Below are 13,240 nucleotides of genomic sequence, written 5' to 3'. Positions count from 1 at the left end.
ACATTCGTGAATAGAATTGAGGAGTCCAGATTTGTAGACTAGATCTCCCACCCAATGGAGTCTAGTTTCCAGCCTCATGGGTAGACTAATGGTCAACAATGGAAAAGTTGTGTTTGGTGTCTCTGCGACAACTGAGCTACACTTTCTAATAGGGAAGCTCTGAACTCTTTTTATCCTGTGATGAGGCTATTCAGTTACATAGACCTGGCAACAGAATTTGGCATCTCTGTCTGCAGGCATGTGCAAAGGTGCAAAATTGTGCTACACCAGCCCACTCCTTTTGACTAAATGCAAAACTAAGCCCCCCCTCCAATACCCACTGTCGCTGTTCTCTCTTATTAGTTTATATCCAACCCCCAGCCATTTTCCTGAATGTGTCAGTCCCATCTATCTCTGATACTCTGTTCCTCATCCTAGTCAGGTTAAAGAGGTGCAGGAATTAAAGCTACGGTTTGCTCACACGTGGTTTCCTTCACCTGGAGCCAGTTGGCACTGCATTCTTCTGTACAAAGTCTAAAGCACAGCTACTTCTAAATCCATTTGAAGAGTCCCAATTGTGTGGAGCTTCTCATGGACCCACTGCTGCATGGCTTGGCAAAGCAATGTACAAACTGTCTCTGTTCTGAGCAGATAGCAGAGGCTGGGTAGAATCTGAAAAGCACCATGGACACCGACACAAGTCTGACACTCTGGCTGCCCCTTTGTGCATTGATTGCCACATCCACAGTCACTCCTTGTGCAGGTATGCAGTTTTCGGTTTGTGCCAAGTTTTTGTTTTGTTCTGTTTTCTACCGTGCCTTTGTGGTGTGCGCACACAGAAATAATATGGGGAAAGGGAAGGCACAGAGACAAACTCTCTAATATATGACTTAGTTCAGTGAGGGTAAGTGAACACCAGGGAGGATAAAGTTAATCCTCCAGTGCTGGAACATTTGCTTGAGCTTGCAGTCAATGCAAATCTATTCCATACTGTTCGTTTTCTGGTTATTTCCCCCACCCACCCCCAAGCCGGTTTGAGCTGTCAGAAATGATGGCCACGTTTCTGGAGTTTGCTTTTCTTTCTTCAGGTTATATTAACTGCCTGAAATAACTTGTCCTTAGCAAAAATAAAATAAAATAAATGGGATCGTCTTAAACACACACACACACACACACACACACACACACACACACACGAAACCAATGCCTCATCCATTAACAGGGCTCTTTCTCTTTTGTTCTTGGGACAGAAGTGTAACCTGGTTAGACTTGTTTTGTTTGTGTGGGAAGGTGTGAGTTGGCTGGCTGTATGCAAATGTTTGCAATCCCTGTGGGGTTTTTTAAAGTTTTATTTTAGACGATCCAATCAGAATAACAGGAAGTGACCTAAGGAATTCCACAATTGGCCAGCTAAACATTCTAAAATATGTTTTAAAATTCATATCACAAGCATCTGCCTTCACTGCTGTTTTTTGAAGTGATAGCCTGCCACCTATGTGTACCTAACATCTGGCATAACATCTGATCAGTCTTTTCGCTGCTGCAGCTAAAGGATTTCCCCAACAGAACCAGCAGCTAAATGAGGTAAGGGCTTTGAACGGCGTGCTGCTCAGCTCCTTTTAAACAAAAAACTCTGCCACTAGGGATAAAATCTAGAGGTGCACAAGTATGAACTAATCTCTGGCATAATGATGACGTTCCAACCCTTGCCTTGAAAAACGCAACTAAAATGTTTTGATCAAAGGGTGTTGAAAAGCTTTCATTAAGAGATTTTGGCTACGCACGGGCAGCTCAAATCCCATTAAAGTAAATGGGTTTAAAATATCCTAATGACGTGCAGGATTCATTGGCTCAACCAGCAGGACAGTGGGCATTTTGTTTTTGTTTAAAGTTGTTCCACTAGTGCTGCTGCTGCTGCTGCTGCTACTACTGATATCTCCTGCCTTTAGTTACAATGATTATTGTGCTATTAGCCCTGATTTAGTAAGGTAACGTAGGCTAATGTTCAGATAAAATGTAAACAATTCTATATGTTTTCAAGTATATGTTAATTTAGGACCGGGCACCCCAATTGTGGGCATGCCAGCTTCTGTAGACTGAGTTGCTCCTAATTTCTCAAGGGTTTCAAATTGTATTTGTGGGTTAGCATTGAAGTATGGACATTGTAATCAGGTCTGCTGAATATAATATTGTTGCTGATCATCCACAAATATATTGTTTGCCTGTCTGGTGAAGGAGATGTTGTAATGTTCTCACAAAACCACTGGTCTGCTTCAACTGGGCTTCTGGGTCCAGTTTCCAGATTGTTCCCTATCACCCAATTGCCATTATAACCAGGGCTACTAATAATTTCGTATCATGAAATTGTCTCACTCCTGTGCTGTGTTGATCGACAACAAATTTACGCAAGTTTTCACAACAATCTTGGTCAGTTATTATTCATTTCTTAAGTCAAATTCCACTTCTTCAGTGGCAGGTCACCATGTTGAATCCATGCTCTTATAGTAATAGGTTAACATTCTTTGGGTTTCTGAATATAAGAATAGCGTATAAACAAAGTTATGACCTTCAGAATTTTCATCTGGCTGTATTGGTGTGTTCCTTTCCATTGGCTTTCATTGACATTTAGTTTGAATAACCATGAATCAACCACGGTAGTGCTATTTAAAATATTATTTTCTACTTGCAATTCTGTAGTGGCAAACTGCACAAATTGAGGTACATATTATGTATCCTGAATAGGCGCTTTAACTTGTTCAGTAACTCCTCAGTCATATACGTGCAGTTTTTAAAAAATGCTTGATTAATCTAGAATACATTGTTTGGTGTACCAAAGAGAAAACCTGAGTACATAAAATTAAGATATAACTAACTGGCCAATATTTTAACCTAACCCACAATGGTGCTGGTGGTTAAAAAGTGTTTTATGTCAAGTGGTATAACGAAGGACATGCAGGCTTCTTGTTATAGAAATAAATAAATGCAAAAGAGTAAAATAGCTTCAGCTGTGATATGCTTTTCTTTGGGGGGGGGGGGGAAAATAACACAAAAAGATAATGTGTGCAGATACAAAGTGGAAAACAAAGATTAAAACTGAAGTAGATAGTCACTCTTTTTTATCCGGTAGAAGATGTTCTATTTCCCATTCCCTTTTTGTTCTTCTTTTGACCAGCAGCAAATGCAAATTTGGCTGTGATTGTGTGAACACTTATCTAGAAGTAAGTCTTATTTAATATAGTGAAGTTAATTACTGAGTTAATTAATAGGATGGTGGAGTAAACATAAATAAGGTTGTAATCCTAAACATGATTACAAAGGCTTAAGCTTCACTGAACACAGTTTTACTTCCAAATAAACATGCATGGATTTGCACTGTAAGGCACTGTTTACAAGCCAAACCACAGGCTTCTTTCTTTCTTTCTTTCTTTCTTTCTTTCTTTCTTTCTTTCTTTCTTTCTTTCTTTTCCTATCCTTCTTCCAATCTCAGGGTAGCGTAACTGGTTTCCCCATTTTATTTTCACTTGGATAAACAGTCATTAAAAAAAAAAGAAAGAAAAAACTGTTTTCACTGAAAATGGTCAATTAGTTTAGAATTTCAACATAACTGCACAAAACCAATAACCTTCTTTATGATAAAGTTGACATGTTTGTTAAGTAGTATTGCACAGACACACGGTTACTCCCCGCAAAGTCTTAAATTGATCACAAAGGAAGACTGATGGAGTACTGTGAAGAAAAAGCAAAGAAAGGGATTACAAGGAAATAGGAGATCATGTTATGTATGAAAAATTGCTGTGACATATGGTCTATTAATCCTGGAAAACACAATTCCCCAATATGCCCAATGATCATGCACCATCAGAGGAAATAAGCATAACATACCCTCCAATGTTCCTCAGAAAATAGGGACATTCTACTACAAAATATAATCATCAGAACACTGTGGACTTTTCTAATAGTATTTGTTTAAAAGTCAGATTGTGAACAACTAGAGACAGGAGTCTAGGGAGACATCTATGAAATCTAACTTGTCTCCAGCAAGGAGAAATATATTTCAATCAGCTGGTTGTTATGGTATTCACCCCACTCACTCCCGACAACCAGAATTGCTGCAGAAAGGGGCTTATATGGGGTGGTAAAGGCCCACATGATTTCCCCTGCCTTCATAATTGCAATTTTCGCTCAAGCACTGCGAATTCACACCATGGAGAAGCCGTTCCCAAGCCACTGGGGGTGTGTTTGTGTGTGCAGAGGTTGTCAAGTGAGGGTATCCAGAGAGGTCTTCTTGGCAACTGCTCCCCAGCTTTGGAATTTACTTTTTCCTCAGGTTCATCAAAACCTGGAATGAAGGCCACAAATTAGCAAGCTTTTAGTCGCCTCTGATATGTTTGGCACTATGTTATTGCAATTCTCCTCCATTTCCCAAGTATTACAGGTAGGGAGGCTAAGTTATGTTGAGATAGCGACACCTGAGACCACTCAGTCATCTTCATAGCTGAGCAAGAATGTGAGTTTGGCCTTTCCATATCCAGATGCAACATTAGGCCTTGTGAACTCAACTTGTCTGTTTTTGAGGAGAGGGTGAATTAAAAGGGCTTTAGGCTGCAACCTATAAAGTAAATCCAAGTGATCTCAGGGGGATTTTTTGGTATGCACTCTTAGGATTGCTCTTGCATACAGCCAGGATCTTAAGACCTTTGGAAACAAATGTGACATAATTGTACAAAGCTAGGTTTTAATGCAGCATGGGTAGAGGCCATTGAGGACTAAGCAGCCTAAGCCACAAAGCATGGGACATTGTTTAAGGATCAATTTTCATGAGGGAAAGGAGGTGAATTCGAAAGGGCACTATTATGTCTTGCAAAGAGGCACTTTTAACATGCATTTTAAAAACACACACGTATTTCAATAATGAAATGTTGTGATGCATGTATTATAATACCCAATGATCAGAACTGGGTTTTTTTTTCTAGAAAAAGAGGTGCTGGAACTCACCTCTTGTTCTCTTATAATGGCAATGGCATCCACCTGAGGTGCCGGAACTGAGTTCCAGTGAGTTCCAGCTGGAAAAAAAGCCCCGCAAATGATGATATTGCAGGAAACTTAGCACTACTCTAAAATGTGTACAATTCTCAAATAATTTTTATCACAAAAAAATAATGCTGGCATAAATCTTGAATAGACTTACACACTTGTAAATTAAATATAGCTTATTTTCTGACCTATTTTCTGGGGTCTGTAAATTTATCAGCAGAAATGGCTCCCACTCTTTCTGGGGGCCATATATCTGCTTGCTTCTGCTTGTTTTCTCTCCTGCATTCTGCTGACTACTCTGTTGACCTCTGCAAACGTGTGTGTGTGTGTGTGCGCGCGCGCACCAGCGGACAGGAGACAGAATTTGTAAAGTAGTCATAGCAATGAATTTGAAACATAACTATTTTAAGACTTCACACGTGGTGCCGAAACACGTATATAAGCTGTCCCATGACTATTTTTGGAGATGTGGTGCAGATTACTTGTACAGGATATAGAGGATATAGGGAAAAAACAAGGTTGTTGGAGGCAAATTTTGGGCTACATTACTGGATATGAAATACTGAGAAAACCAATAAATATTATTTTGAATTGTTTTGAAGGATATGTGGATGATGTGCGAATGGCCACCAACCCCCTGACTGTGGAGGGGTGGTGAAACTATCTGCTCCTCCTGCTCCTCAACATTATAAAGTTTTGTTGGATACAGCAATAACACAGTATGTCTGAGCAAAAGATAATGTGATTAGGAACAAATTGGTTGAGAAATCAGCATTTTTCATCTCTTTTTGGTGGTGATGTTAAACCATATTCTTTGCTTTCCTTGGTTTGAAGGTGCATTGTATTAATTAATTGGAAAATTACCATTTATTGTAATGGTTAAAAAAAAAATCTTTCTCTTTTTTAAAAAGAAAATGTCATCATGAACTAAGGAACTCTGAGATGTGTTGTGCTTAAGATACCATATCGGGAAGGAACACTACTTTTTGTCTTTCAAACAATAACGCCGAGAGTTTCAATAAAGAAATATTGCCATTTGATATAAAGTCCCTGAAGTACTAAAGAGCAGCTGCGTCAGGGAAAACTCTTGGAAAGCTGAATTTTCATTTTTTTTAAATAAGGCTTTTAACTTATATTGTAGAAAAGTATTTCAAGAAATGGTTAAAAATTAAAAGTTGACAGCTAAAAAATTAGCTAGGCCGTTTTTCAAAAAGAAATGTTTAAACTAGGGAATTAATTAGATAATTTCCATGAGTGCTTTCATTTGTGATGTCTTGTGAACATATGCGATCTGATGGACATACAAAAACATGTCTAGGTGAGTTTCCCTATTAATTCCAATTGACTGGTCAGCTCAATGTTATTTTTTCTTTGCAAACATTTAGCTGCCTTCTCTAAATGAACAAGGAAAGCCACAAAGGTCCCTAGATCAAGGCACACATAAATAAAGGTTATTGTAAGGTTAATTGTATTTCTAGTTCTCAGAAAGCATATATAACTCCAAGTAGTTGTGTTATTTGGTCAGCTTTTAAAGGCACAAAGTAAACATCATTAAGCAAATTAGATACACAGAAGTTGACATCATACAGTAAATGTCAACAGTGATAATAACAGCTTCATTGCTGAAGATAATACTTTTAAAAGTATAGTTCATTCCCTGCATATATGGATATAACCTAATTTAGATCTCTGTTGTACAGACTTCAATCGTGTCTGGATATATTTGCTTGATTGCATCAATATTTCAAAAAATGTCAGTTGTACCCTCATTTTAGCTTGTGAAATGCCAAATACCCCATTCCAAATTAAGGGCCACACATTTCATTCCCTATGCAAATCTGTCTCATTTGACTGCAGCTATGAAATGAGCTCAGTCCGCATCCTCAAAGGATTAGTACAAATACTTATTTGTGTCTGGGTGGGGTTAGAATTTTTCCTCTTTGATATCCTGCAGGCAAGAGGGTGGCATCTGAAGGACCACAATAATGTTCTCAAGTGGAAGAGTACCATCTGTTAATGTTTCAGCCATGGGAAACATATAATTGCAAGGTGCCTTCAAAGATGGGCAAAGGAAAAATAATTTGACAGCCTCTTCTAGACTGGATAGTTGTGAGCTGATGTGTCTTCTAGGGCATGTTGTGTGAGTAGAAGAAATGCAATTAAAGCTGCAATCCTATGCAAAGTTGGTAACCTATTGATTTCAGTGAACTCAAGTACAAACAGACTAGGGCCCACCTAAGGCATTTTGGCACATCAAGTGGACTCCAAAATGACATCCCCTTTCCTGAAAGTGAAGAAGGGGTCAAGGAATACCTACAACAGGAACAAGTGCAGAAGAAAGATTGATAACTGGATCTGCTGCCCTGGTGGACCCTTCTGCCTGAGGCGGTTGCCTTGCTTTTGTCTCATGGGTGGGCCGGTCAGAATCTGCTCATCTGTCTCCTGAAACATTTGCTTCAACTTCAATATACATAGTGGGTAATGTTGTTCTGAAATGAAACTTTTCTGCTCAACTCAGAATTTAAAAGCCATAGTACACAACTATCTGAACCGGAGTAAGAAAACAATTTACCCAGAGCTCCTAATAAATTAATTTATATAGGGGATGGGTCACAACTCAGTACAGTGGTAGAGCTCATGCAAAAAGTCTTAGATTCTGTCTAGGAGAGCTGGAAAAGACTCCTGTCTGAATCTCCAAGAGATTCTGCTGATTGGTGTAGACAATATTGAGCTATATTGATCAGCTTAGTCTGACTTGGACCGTGTTCATGGAAGACAATCTTACTGGGCTATGAGTGATTGCCGAAGAAGAAAGAAGATAAATTACCTTCCTAGCTTCTTGTTATCTAACTTTATCATGTCGCTACAGTCCTATGCAGGTAGCTACCTATTTTCCAGAACTTCTGATTGCCCAAATGTTTTGGAATGAGACACAAATGATTTGGATGTAGTCCTGCAAAGACATAGTTAAATAAAAATGAACAGCTATAAACAGAATCTAGGTAAAGGTGATGTAACTTGGACAAATGTAATTCAGACTTCTTTAGTATTATAATATATTACTACTGTATTGTGACATTCTTTCATAATTAAACCCCAAACTATATGTAGAATGCAGCATGCTTAGGTTACAGGTGCATTAAACAGGAAGTGTAGTTGAAAACATGGCTTGTCAACTAATGGAGAAATTGACTATCCTGTTTTATATAAAAAAGAGCCATTTTCCATTGGATGCAACTACTGGATTCCTAATTTAAAATAAATATGCCTTTATTTCCTCATTTGGAACAGATGACGAGTGATAATGATCTACTTTAATGTGATGGCAGGAGTGCAATTCTAAATTCTAGGATCAAGAAGCTTTCAAAGTCTATCAACTACACGTTTATAAAACTATCAGATATAGTCTCAAAAGGGACTATAAGGGATAAGGAGAAAATGCTATGCAGTTTCTTCCAAGCTTCTTGGAGGAAAAGGAATTAAGGAGTAAAACGAGTGATACCGACTTCACATATACAGTGGTACCTCGGGTTAAGTACTTAATTCGTTCCGGAGGTCTGTATTTAACTTGAAACTGTTCTTAACCTGAAGCACCACTTTAGCTAATGGGGCCTCCTGCTGCTACCGCGCCATCGGAGCACAATTTCTGTTCTCATCCTGAAGCAAAGTTCTTAATCTGAAGCAATATTTCTGGGTTAGTGGAGTCTGTAACCTGAAGTGTATGTAATCTGAAGCGTATGTAACCCGAGGTATCACTGTACACAGTTATGGTGATGGCTGCTGCTGAAACACCTCTGATCTGCTCTTTGGGGGTAAGATCTAGCAAAGCTTCCCTGTTCTCTTTTCTTCTGGAGTGTTGGAAGACTATCTGCAGCTGACCGTGAAGCCATGCAGGGGGGCTAAGGGTAACCAGAAATCCCTTTGCACATATTGATTTCTATTGTGTAAGCAGGTGGACATCATTGGATGTCATCCATATAGTCTCCATCCTAAGTGCTACATGGAGCTGTCTAGGGCTTCACTTGAAACTTTGTCTTGACCTTTATGCATACTGCTGAGGACATTGCTCAAAACAAGTGCCTCATTCTGAAATCCTGAGCAAAGTGGTGGTGTGGTGATGTTCCATATAGCATTATTATTATTATTATTATTATTATTATTATTATTATTATTATTACTCACCCATCTAACTAGGTTGCCCTAGCCACTATGGGTGGCTTCCAACAAATTAAAATAGAAAGAAGTTAGTAATAATTAAGGAAATCCTAATGAAAATATTCAACTTTTGTTACTTGAGCAAGGTTCTAGCTAGTACTTTATCTGTACTGTAGTAATAAAAAAGATTAAAGGAGTTTTATTAGCAAAAATCAATTTTAACATCATGATTCCTGAATCATGAAGCCAGAAGGCACCCTCAGCTTCTACTACAGCTGCAGCACATGGAAATTCAAAATTACACAGGAAAAGGAAAGATGATGCACTCTCCAGAGGCTTTCTTCCTACAGACCAGCATGAATACTAGCAACTAACATTTTGGTCCTGTTCTGAATAGGAAGAGATTGAATAAAATGCATACCCTTCATTCTATGAGATGTGGGGCAGTAGATGCTATCTGAGTCACAATGACTTGGGGAAATAAAGGAGAAAGCCCACAATACTTGCTGGTAACTGAATTAACCTGGTTTCTCAGCAGGTAGAGGAAAAGATGGGGGTGGGGAATGACAATATGGTAGTCTCTGCTTGGGAAAATTTCTTCTCCAGAAGAGAACAAATCTTGTCACAACAGTCCTATATGCTCAGGTTCCTAGTTTTGTGTCCTTTGTTTTCTTATGTTCTTAGCCAAAGATCCAGCCAGGAAATATTAATATGATGATTCTTAAAGTGATTCAGCTATATGTAAAACCTTTTTGTTGTTAGATGCAACCCTGAATTTGCATGAGTCCTAAATCAGCTTTGATATAAAACTGAGTTTGGGCAAGTGACTAATTTATAATACAGTATAATTGCTCTCTCATGTCATCTAAAGACCATGTAAAAATCAGCCAAGATGTTGTGGTTAGAAAATCCTATGTACCCAACATAATTGTCTCTTTTTTTATAATGTAATGGGTTTGACCAAAACATACAATTATTATTACACAACTGCATATAAATGATTCAGAATTCTGTTGAATCATCTTTGTGGTGTAACTTCAGAAAACTTTGAGAAATACAAGCATCTGACTGTATGGAGACAGGAAACATTAGCACAATCTCCCTGGCATTTGAATGCAAAGTTCAGATGTTTGAACCTTTCTTCACAGGAATGAACCTTTGTAATATTGATAATATTTAGTATTATCTGGCATAGCTATAGTGAAAACATCCCTCAAAGTATTTATGAAGGGGCAGGGTCTTTCTAAGTGTGGCAATAGTGTTCTGAAGTTCGCTCCCCCAATAATCTAGGCTGACGGTTTTTCAATTAATTTGAAACACATCCTTTGGGTGAATTGTAAATATATTTTCATTTTGCTACAAGCATATACTCTACTGACACATACACACTCTCAATTATTTTATATGTATCTATGTATCTTTTATTGCTTGTAAGTCAGCTTGAGGGCCAGTGTAACCCAAATCAAATTGATGAGGCATAATTTCTGAGATAAACCAATAAATAATTTGAGTATTTAAAAGTAAGCATATTAGTTGGAGAGTGCAATTGCACTGTGGATTTTAGAGTTGTCTGATGTTCTTTGATGATATCCTCAGCATCTTTTAGCAATCCCTAGTTTTCAGAACTAGGTTTCCTAAAATTCTGTACACCAGGTAAAATAGATACACCAGCTTATTAGATTGTGTAGTGGGGAATGCAGGGGGCTTTCAGTCCAGTGGCCTCATCCAGCCCCCTCTTGCATATAAGGAATCTTGATGCAATGGTGCAAGATGGAATTTGTTTTATGCAAAACCACTTCTGTTCACCAGTAACCTGAAACAGCATAGTAACACGGAAAACTCTGTTCAGCTATGAAGTCCTCTGGGTGGCCTCAGACAAATCACTAAGGCTACAATCCAGTACATGTACAGTGGGGCTTAAGCAATCCAACACTGAAAGAGGACAACCACTGTCTTTCTACTTAATTTATCTTACAGGGTTACTGTTAAATAGTGCTCTGAACTCTATTTGGGAAGCACAAAATATAAATATAACAAATATATATATCCCAGTAGTTGGGAGACATTGTTCCATTAACCATTCACTGGAATGCAAAAATTCACCACCAGTCTTAAGTAGTTTCCTGCCAACAGTATAACCATCTTTTAATTATTTTTTGGCTGGATTTTGTTATAATTTACTATCCTGCTTGGCCAAGAGAATCTTGCCAATACAGTGGTACCTCTGGTTATGTACTTAATTCGTTCCGGAGGTCTGTTCTTAACCTGAAACTGTTCTTAACCTGAAGCACCACTTTAGCTAATGGGGCCTCCCGCTGCTGCCGCACAATTTCTGTTCTCATGCTGAAGCAAAGTTCTTAACCCGAGGTACTATTTCTGGGTTAGCGGAGTCTGTAACCTGAAGTGTCTGTAACCCGAGGTACCACTGTAGTGCAAAGATGTGGCTCATGGCTTTGGGGCATTTAACACATGCAGTATGAATGCACATCAGAGGTGGGTTTATGGCAGGCGGCTCAAACCCTACGTCTACAGAAGCATATGCTAGAGACAGAGCTTGCCACCCTAGAAGAATTTGTTCTATGTACTGAAAAGCTCCAGTCTCATGTGCATAGAGTACATTTTGACAATCAGGCACCTGCTGAAGCCCAGACAGGAGCCCAGACAGAAGCGCTGCTTTCTTCACTTCCACTTTGTACATGCGGTCAGTTATCTCCGACATAAACACACTTACAGTAAGAATCTGGGATATGATGTCTAGATCAGTTGCTGGCGTTTCCTGGCCTGTTTTTTTCTTTCTTTTTTGCTGCTTTGCCAGCTTGGGATTTGAATGTACGTAGAGTTGCCAGTAGCACTAGTACCTTAGTATTTGGAAAGACAGGTGTTGGTGCTCATAGGGAGGAGGAAAGAATGACTGACTCCATGCTTGCCATCTGGCGGTGGCTGTTTCCTCCTGGCTTGCCCCACCCTTTGGCCCTAGGAGCGTTCCTGAGAGAGCTGGTGTTTTTCTCTGGCCTGTTGTGTCTAGGTATAAATATTCCTTTTTTTGCTGGAGTTGGCGGGGCTTGCTTTGGATCTACTTGGGACATGAAGCTCACTGTTGTCACTTGTCCTGTTGGTAAGCTTTAGGCTCACTTTTGTTGCATTTTAAATGAACTGCTAATTACTGAGTTGTTTTGTGTTATGCTGCAGTGATAATACAACTTCTGCCGTGTGTTATAATCATGTGCAATTATTATAGACTGCTTATTTCCAGTAAATCGTTTCCCCCAGTAAATCACTTTGAGCACAAATGTATTTGTGGAAAATGCAGGTATGTAGCTATGAATAATTGGCTACAGACTTTGCCCTGGAAGCCAATTGTCCCGGCTGTGGTTACGTAATGTCAAGAGAAAACACGGGGTGGAATTTAACATAGAACCAAGGAGATCATTCTATCAGTGCAAGCATTTTTGCTTGCTCTATGGAACAAACTCTCCTCTAACCCTCCAAGGCACTTGTCTAGGGGGGTCCTCCCAACCCTCCAAAATGGGTTTGGAGGGGCACACAGGGGCAGAAGACAGGGAGAATCGACATTGCATTAGCAAGAGTTCTTGTGCTGGCTTCCACTAACAGCAGAATCCAGTCCACTCTCCATTTTCTTCTTTATTCATATGTTCTAGGGAGCCTTCTCAGCCCAGCAGACCAAATCCAGAGCTCCCCAGCAGGCGATTTTTACAGGTGGATGGCGCTTCCCACCTGCCAATTACCTGACAGCAGATGGTGGGTGGGCATGGCTTGGGGGAAATGGCCCCCTACTGCTGTTCTAGGTGTGTGTGGAAAATGGAGCTTGAGGGGACTCTTTGACAATCTGTTGCCTCATCACCTGGAGCTTGTTCTGATTCTAGCTTCCTGACCACATGATTACAAACACAGATGAGTAAATGTAGGATTTACCTTCCGATTTGGGGATGCATTTGGTTATGGAGAATATAAAGTTTGTGTGTTTGTGTGTGTGTGTGTGTGTGTGTGTGCGCGCGCGCGCGCGCGCATGCGTGCAGTTTTTGAGTATCTTTAATTTAACATTTTTTCAATG

At 39.4% G+C, this 13,240-nt stretch overlaps 1 protein-coding gene across 1 annotated transcript in view; it reads left to right on the top strand.

The window, feature by feature from the left end:
• The first annotated feature begins 1,426 nt into the window (after positions 1-1,426).
• Positions 1,427-13,240, top strand: part of EHF (ETS homologous factor) — a 50,958-nt gene continuing 39,144 nt past the window's right edge. Inside the window, exon 1 of the mRNA XM_082226702.1 lies at positions 1,427-1,563. The gene's annotated coding sequence lies outside the window, so the exon portion shown is untranslated. The remainder of the gene's footprint in view (positions 1,564-13,240) is intronic.

The sequence above is a fragment of the Podarcis vaucheri genome (genome assembly GCF_965113315.1).
Source record: "Podarcis vaucheri genome assembly, chromosome: 1".
Lineage (NCBI taxonomy): Eukaryota > Metazoa > Chordata > Lepidosauria > Squamata > Lacertidae > Podarcis > Podarcis vaucheri.
Note: the sequence above shows the minus strand (reverse complement) of the source record. Positions and strands in the feature narration are given on the sequence as shown.